This window comes from Megascapheus bottae, chromosome 14, assembly GCF_031878675.1.
Source record: "Megascapheus bottae isolate mThoBot1 chromosome 14, mThoBot2.hap1, whole genome shotgun sequence".
Taxonomy (NCBI): domain Eukaryota; kingdom Metazoa; phylum Chordata; class Mammalia; order Rodentia; family Geomyidae; genus Megascapheus; species Megascapheus bottae.
Window position 1 is genome coordinate 16647263 of NC_143522.1, and position 8696 is coordinate 16655958.

Below are 8696 nucleotides of genomic sequence, written 5' to 3' on the forward strand. Positions count from 1 at the left end.
ACAGCTCCACTTCTGATTATCTGGTTGTTAATTGGAGATAAGAGTCTCACAGACATTAGTGCCAGACGTTAGTCTGGCTTTGAATGATGATCCTCCAATCTCAACCTCCTGAGTAGCTATGATTACAGGACTAAGCCACTGTGCCTGGCTTGGAGAAGTATTTTTATGGTGGGTGGAATATTCCTGGAATGGGTTGAATATTATAGCCCTCAAAAACCCATTGGTATGGGCCGGGAGTTTGGCCTAGTGGTTAAAGTGCTTGCCTAGCATGCATGAAGACCCAGGTTCGATTCCTCGGTACTACATACATAGAAAAAAAAAGCCGGAAGTGATGCTCAAGTGGTAGAGCTCTAGCCTTGAGAAAGTCCAAGGACAGTGCTCAGGCCCTGAGCTCAAGCCCAGGACTGGCAAAAAAAACAAAAAACAAAAACCCATTGGTTGAGTCCCTTATTCTCAGTTTGATGGTATTATGGATAAAACCTGGGGGGGGGAGTACTGGAATTAATAGGTTTAGATGAAGTCCTGAAAATGGTCCTGTTGATGTTGTTAGTCTTTATAATAAGACAGCAGAGAGCTGTGGCTCCACTGCCATATGAGAATTCAGCTGGGAAACAGCCCTCTACAAATCAAGAAGACATCTTTGCCAGCCATCACCTGACAGGGCTGGTACCTGATCTCAAACTTTCAGCCTCAGATCTGAGAGGATAAGCATCTGTGTTCCAGCCTATGTAAAGCATTATGTTACAGTATCCCCAATATAATAGAAAAGTATCTCTCTATTATCCTCACATACCTGTCCATTTTCCAAAACACAATGAACAAAATAGTGGAAATGATCATGAATATTATTTTGTTGGAATTTTTTCCAGTCCTGGGCCTTGAATTCAGGGCCTGAGCGCTGCCCTTGGGCTTTCTCAAGGCTAGAGCTCTACCACTTGAGCCACAACACCATTTCTTCTTTTTCTATGTATATGTAGTACCAAGAAATTGAATCCGGCTCATCATGCATGTTAGGCAAGCACTACACCATTAGACCAAACTCCTGGCCCCTGTTGTTGTTTTTTTTAAGATTTTATTAAGATTTTTTAAATTTATTTCAGATGTCATGTTTAACTAACAAGTATTCAAGAAGGGAATCTCTATATGTAATCACTGGTACATAAATTTTAGAACGTAGTTAAATTAAGCTGTTTGTATGTCATAGATACATATCTATATCTATATATATAATGTCTATAGAGTATTTATCCCATCATAGATTTTTGTCTATGTCGTTGTATTTATATCTCCAAGACCATGTCAATGACCTTGGGTACCCAAATATTGAGTCATTGCTTTTTTACTGTTTGGATCTAATATCTACATATCAAGGAGACCATGCACTTTTTATTCCTTTGGTCTTATCTCGATGAACAAAATCGTATTTTGTATAGATGTGAAGGTGTTTCATCAAAATTGCTTCTACATATTCACATGTTGATATGATCTTTAGTGAGACTGTATTTTTTTGGACAGTTATGGGGCTTGAACTCAGGTCCTGAGCACTGTCCTTGGACTTTTCTTAAGGCTAGAGCTCTACCACTTGAGCCACAGCAGCACTTCCAGCTTTTTTCTATGTGTGTGATACTGGGGAATCAAACCCCAATCTTCATGCATGCTAGGCAAGCACTCTACCACTAGGTCAAACTCTTGGCCCCAGACTGTATTTTTATCTTTTCCTTCTGGCTAGTACCAGCCATTGAACTCATATCCTTGTGCTTACTTGGCTTTTGGGGGGCACAGCTCTACAGCTTGAGCCATGCTTACAGTCCTCAGCTTCTCCTTCTGCTAACATTGTCTAATGGACACATCCATGAGCACAAACCAAGTACACTAGTGACAACCAAGCGTTCAGTAAAACCCTAGGCTTTTGTAATCTGAAAACTACCTGGTTAGAGAATAATATAATGAATGATAGCCTCCAAATGCTTTGTATTTTTGCATTAACTTGTCCAAGGAAGACTTTTACTTTCCATGTATACATATACACACACATACATACACACGTGTAATTTTGTCCAGTCTTGGCACTTGAACTCAGGGCCTAGGCACTGTCCTTGGGCTTTCTCAAGGATAATGATCTTCTATTTGAGCCATAGCATCACTTCTGGCTTTTTCTAGGTATATGATACTGAGTAATTGAACCCCAATCTTCATGCATGCTAGGCAAGCACTCTACCACTAGGCCAAACTCCCAGGCCCCCAGCTTTATGTTTAAATAGACTGTCAAAATATTACATCTTAGCTGTGTGCCAGTGGTTCACACACACTAACTTTTCTGAGTACAACCATTAATTGTAAAACATCTTGGCAGTATTAGTTTGTTGTAACAACGTAAATAAGGCAATCTAAATGAAGTTGAAACCCCAGCACGGTCCAAGTATACTCTGCAGCATTGCCAAGCAAGGAACTATGGTGTAGCCATCAATTCCTAAACATGGAAGCACAGCCTGTAGAAATATAACCGAGTTCCAACAAACTACTTCCTACACTGAAATTTCAATCCTGCCATCTTCATGTCAGAATTCCCCCAATGTTTAAAGGACTTGCCTATCATAGGCACTGAGAGATTTGATCCCTAGCACACAAAACCTCAAACCAACCAGGTAGCTGGTTGGCCATGGTCGCATATGTTTGCCTCATCCCTCAGCCCGATCTGCAATCACTTATCAAACCACCAAGAAGAAAAACATCCATGGTAGAGGCAAAGATTCGATCACCTCCTTCTTGAGCAGGGTTAATTACAAAAAGTAGAGTCCTGTGGATGGTAGCATGCCTGTGGGGTGGGGACAGGCAGGTGGCAAGCAGGCTGACAAGCCTGTCTTGTATTTGAATACAAGCCTCTTAAGGCTGAGACATGACCTAAACTTGGATGAAACATGTCCAGTGTTTTACCAGAGGGAGAATCCAGCAGCATGAAGTTCAGATGTGGGCCAGCAGGGCAGGTGGCTGTTATCCTCCCATTCACTCACTGCACTACCTGCTATGGGTATCTTTAGCTACTGTTGAAGCTATTCCCTTGTTCTTCACGAACACTCGCAATCAACTCTACTTCATATTGTACCATCAGAACGCTTAGACCAGCATCACACTACAAATATTAAACAGAATTTTAATGAACCCCCGTGAGCAAATACAAAAACACACCTCCAAGGTGAGGAAGATCCTTGGCATTATTTTCAAAGCCTCTAGGTCCTACTTGTACAGGGAAAATTTTCAGAAAAACTTTTGCTGCTTATTCAATTGCAAATTCTAGAGATGGCTCAGAATGGTCTTACCAGATTAATGCCGTCCCAGCAGAAACTAATTAATATTCTTGGCAAAAATACTTCTTCCACACTTGCATTAACCCTTGGCCTGTCTTCTCGTCCTCCACGTGATGTTGTTTCTGGGTAGGAAATATTTTGGGGTGAGAGATGCACAGCCCATGACGGCCAGGAACCCGATGGTAGTGACAGGAAAGCTGTGGTTCTTACACATACCTGTAGGCAGGGTCAGCCAAGGGAGCTGCATGGTCAGAAAGAAGAAACCTGGACAGGCAGTAAGCCCACTCCTGCTGGCTAGGATGCACCTCTCTAGCTCTACAATGCAGACTAGTCAAAAATATATACATATATGCATATACTTTAAAATATATATATACTTAAAAAACCTGACAGTTCTTTCCCCCCAAACTCCTGTTGATCATTGTCTAAAACTGTACATCATGTAAAAAAGTCAGCCCTTATAACAAGACATGCTACACTCAATGCATCAGATCATGGATTGCTTTTTCTTCCTCTTCGTCTCTTTTTTCCTGACTGTGTAGGGGTTGGAGTCTTTTTTATTTCTTCTTTCATACTGGACGCAGGTATTTAAAAACAATTTCATCATCTTTATCACTCAGTTCAGCCACTTCTGATTTACGTTTCTCCACAAATGCTGGTGTACAAACTGGGGTGGGGCTCTGGCTATCCACTGATTTTTCAGGGGTGCCTGATTTTTAGGGGTACTTTCTGAAACTTTGTTCTTCTCCTTAGGCATGTTTGAGCTCTTTCTCTTAGATATAACCAATGATGGAAAATTATAATCAATTCCTTTTGCAGCTAATTTCTTCCTGAGTAAGATTTCTTTCTTTCTAAATCACGCTTCCATCCTCATCTTTTGTGCAAAATTCCTGTCCTGATTATAGCGCTTCACTGCTGGGTATGTGGGATAACAAAATAGAACATTCCATTCTTTGAAAAGTTCTTCATGTACTTTTTCTGGTGGCATGTAACGACATACTAACACTCTACCACCAAAAAGTAGTTGTCCATGGCATCAGCAACAATCTTGGCTACATCCTCAGGTTCAAATTCTACAAATGCGTAGCCTCTGCTATTTCCAGTCCTTTTACTTCTGGACAGTCTGAACCTTGTTAATAGTGCCAAACTGGGAGAAGTAAACATGGATCTGATTTTCATAAATTCCTTTAAGTAGGTGGCCCACAAAGATGACTCCGGGAGTAAGATTATCTTGCTTTTTCCGCTTGGTGGTGCGCTGGTGGACCTGCACCAAATCCTTCTGAAACTGGACATCTACCTGCGGGTCAACAACAAAATTGGCGAGGTGGGGGCAATGAAGGCTGCCATCTCGAAAAGGCCCCCTGTTGGATTTTTTTAACCATAAGTTCTTAACTTGAAAATTTTATGAAATTAAAGATGATCCAGAAAAGTCTTTCAGTAACAGAAGCACACAGGATATAATCAACAGGATTTATCTGTGGGACAAAGAATGCCAGCTTTGAAAAAGTAGGACTATCTCTTGTGATGTAACCAGGATATTTACCTTTCAAAATGCAATCATTAAAGTTACAAAAGACAATTATAGTTTATCATGATAAAAATATTAGTGGAAGCCATGACCACATATCAAACAATAAAAGGACAGTTTTCAGACTAAGAATATCCTAAACATCTGTATGTAAAGACCATACAGAGAGAAGAGAAATCAGTGAATGTCATTGGGCTATCTCAGAAGCCAAACAAAATAGGGAGTGTTTAGATAAGGGAAGATACATCAGCCTAATGAAACCCAGCAGACAGGTCACGTATTAAAAAAAAAAAACCAACCCTGAAAAGCATGCATTTCATTTACTAGTCAAGAAGTCATTCGTCATCTTACCAAACCATACTGGACAAAGAAGAAAAGGGAATGACACATACGAACAGTAGGAACTATTCTTTTAAGATGTTTATCTCTGGGAACTGAGAAAGAAATATGTCAATAGTTTGAGGAAAAGAGACTATGAAGTTAGATATTTATGTAGCTATTTATTTAGGACGGTAATTCAATAGGTTAAAGAAAGTTTGGATACTAATGAAAATTAGAGGGGGAAAGATGGAAATCTCAATTAGTAAAAGTCTTTTGCTGCATGTTTGATATTTGACCCACAAGTTTACAAACTTAGTAATCCATTCACCCTTTCTCCATGTTTGAGAATATGTTTGAGTTTCTAATAAGGAACTCTTAACAGCTTTCCTATACTACAATAGATTTCTCTTAATTTCTTCTCAGTGCATTGTATTTATGCCTGCTTGTCCTTTCATTTTCTTGCCCTCTACCACTGACTCTTCCAGGACTGTGCCTCTGTAAAATTCCCACCAGTGGGAATGCTAGATAAAACACCAGATATCTAGTTGATTTTGAGTTTCAAATAACCAAAAACATTTGTTTTCTATAAATACATCTTATTAAGTGTTTGAATCACACTTAAGTCAAAAAGTTATTTTCATTTATATTATCGTCACATTGAACTGGGTGTTCAGTATTTTTGTTTGCTAAATCTGATAAGCCTTTCTCAGGGGCCAGGTAAACCAGTTGACTTTCCCCTTCCATTGATGTTTGTTTTTTTGTTGTTGTTGTTCAGTCACAGGGCTTGAACTCTGGACTTAGGCATTCTCCCTGAGCTCTTAAGCTCAAAGATAATACACTGCCACTTCAATGAACTTCTTCTTGTCTTAGCAGTAATTGCATGTTTCTGTTTCTCACTTGCTACTACTTGAGTAGTAGACTATGCTCTGCTGGTCTCAGCTTCTTGAATATTTCATAAGCCCTGAATTATATAGATATTTGTCTTAGTAATACATTGAAAGATGTTTTATTTTTTCTAGATTTGATTTGTTAACTTTGTATTTTATATCTTCCAGTAATTGTACAAAGGAGTTGGCATTCAATGAAGCAGTTTATGAATACTGTGCATCTTGATCAATGTCACCCCTTTAACATTCTCATCTATCCCTCTCAACCCACCCCTCCCCTTATTTTTCTTAATTTTGGCTTCATGACTTCTCTTCATTCCTGTAACACCATTCCCTTAACCCAATTCCACTCCTTTCAAGTACCTATTTCCTGTTGTTTATATTGTTGAGCTTTGATTCAATCTTTCTAAGAAATTATACTCAAAAATTTTAGTATTCTATGTATAAATAGTATATCAAATAAAAGTAATAGAAATAGGAAAAAAAGATAGGAAAATGCTTCCAATTTTTATTGTTCCAGAAATAATTACAAAGCAGATAAGGTGAAATCATCATATTTATTCCTTGATGGCTGGTTGATACATACAAGATAGTGTAGGTAAGAAAATCTGGATTTGAATCCTCATCTTGTCTAAGGGGGAAGGGACTGCCTAAAGTCAGCAATTTCTGGCACTGGTAGTTGCTGACCCAACAACATGACACTTAATAAATATACTGACATAAGGACTCAGTTAATTTATGTAATCTTGACCTGACCTATTAACCCAAGTATACACCAAGTACATACGAGGAACGGGAGAAGTTCATAGTGTTTAGTCTTAAAAACTATAAAAAACACATTTTGCCCCAAGCCTTTTCCCCTTCATTTAAAAGTTAAATTGTGTATTTCAAAGATAAATTAAGCCATGTGTTTTACTTCTCTTAGCAAATTATTATAAAAGAGCTCACCCAACATATCAAGAACTTCCAGTGTTATGTTTTATTTTGAAAGAGAAAACCATATTTTTCCTAAACACCCCAACACAACCCTTCCCAGAAATAGACACATGTGGTTCTAACTCACATTTCATGAAATAAAATAATATTTTCAGATGATTGTTTTATATTCATTCTGAAAATAATCACCATTTTATCAATGCAAACAGCAGCTTTACATTTATTAAGTATATATTAGGTATCTTGCACAAAGCTATGTACTTTATGAATATTAGTTCTAATATTAGTTCCCTTGGTAGGGCATGCTATTAACTTATTTAGTAGCTAAAGACATGAAGGCCCCAAGAGATTGACAATCATGTGAAGCATATAAAAGGCTAAGATGAGTTCTACCTATACAGAAATTTAGGGTCTTTTCATTTTCCCTTATAATTAAAAGGCTGGCAGAGTAGCTCAGCCCAGTGAAAAGGAAGCTAAATCTTCCCTACTATTTTCTATTTAAGCTATTTCATCCTATTTTCTATCTTCTACTTTCCTACTGTTTTCTATTTAATTTATTTCATAGTTTAAATAAATAAAAGACACAAACAAAAGTGTACTGACACGGTTATGCTATATTTAATGCAAAGGAAAAAAAAACGCACCCAGATAGTCCATGAGTGAATCTTAAAAAATCAAAAGTGTACATACATACATACATACATACATATGAAACCAATTCTGAAATTCATAGAAGTAAAATATTCAAATTTTCCTTATGAAGTTATCTGTCTGACCTTCCCATGGTTCACAGCTTTCAGGGAGACTGGAATGTGAGAGACAGATAGATAGATAGATAGATAGATAGATAGATAGATAGATAGATAGATAGATACCATTAATTTGTTGTATTGGGAGGGGTGGTGTAAAGGAATATTTTAAAGTATACACATTCCAAACATCAAACATCTAACAGGGAGAAATAGATAAAAATATTCATTCTGGATTCAGACACATGATCTTGAGTTCCAAACCAACATTTTCTACTTTTGTTTGCCAATTGTTCTATTATGGTCCTTTTATTTAACTAGTCTATATTTCAGCATGCTCATCTACAAAATGGACATAATAATACCTATCTCACAGAACTGTAATAATAATTAAATGAAATTATATTTGGAGTAAAAAGATGGCCATAATAATCATTCTTTAACTGACAGTTGTGGTTCTAACTAAACAATCGCATAGAAAGCTTTAGCAATCACTGTGGAGTCACACAGGCCACAGAGGCGACATTTTCAAATAAATATAGCCTTTGACAGGAAAAAGGAGAAACATAGCAAAGTATTTGGCAGTGGTGGGAAGAAAAAGCAAAAGCAAATGACTGTCAGAACTGACACACAGGGAGGCATAGAAGGGCTGACCAATAACTTGTGATGCACAGCCAAGAAAGATCCTATCTGGTTTTGTAAATAATGCTTTATCAGAACCCAGTTTCATTCATTATTTTCACATACTACTTATGTCTACTTTTGTACCAGAAAGACAGGTGTCGAGCAGTTACCCATGAGGCTTAAAATATGATTCTCTATAGCAAAAGGATGCTATTCTCTTTCTTGTCATGATAAAGTAAGTATTTGTATTAATATGCTCAGTTTGGTATAGCAAAATACCACATTTTGGTTGTCTTAAACAACAAGAATTTTGGTGCATCTAGGCTAGAAGGACTAGAGTAGGGTA

The 8696-nt window shown here is 37.6% G+C and overlaps 1 pseudogene; it reads right to left on the minus strand.

Moving 5' to 3' along the window:
* Positions 1 to 3713: 3713 nt before the first annotated feature.
* LOC150054760 (MKI67 FHA domain-interacting nucleolar phosphoprotein pseudogene) lies at positions 3714 to 4652 on the minus strand (annotated as a pseudogene).
* Between the last annotated feature and the right edge of the window lie 4044 nt (positions 4653 to 8696).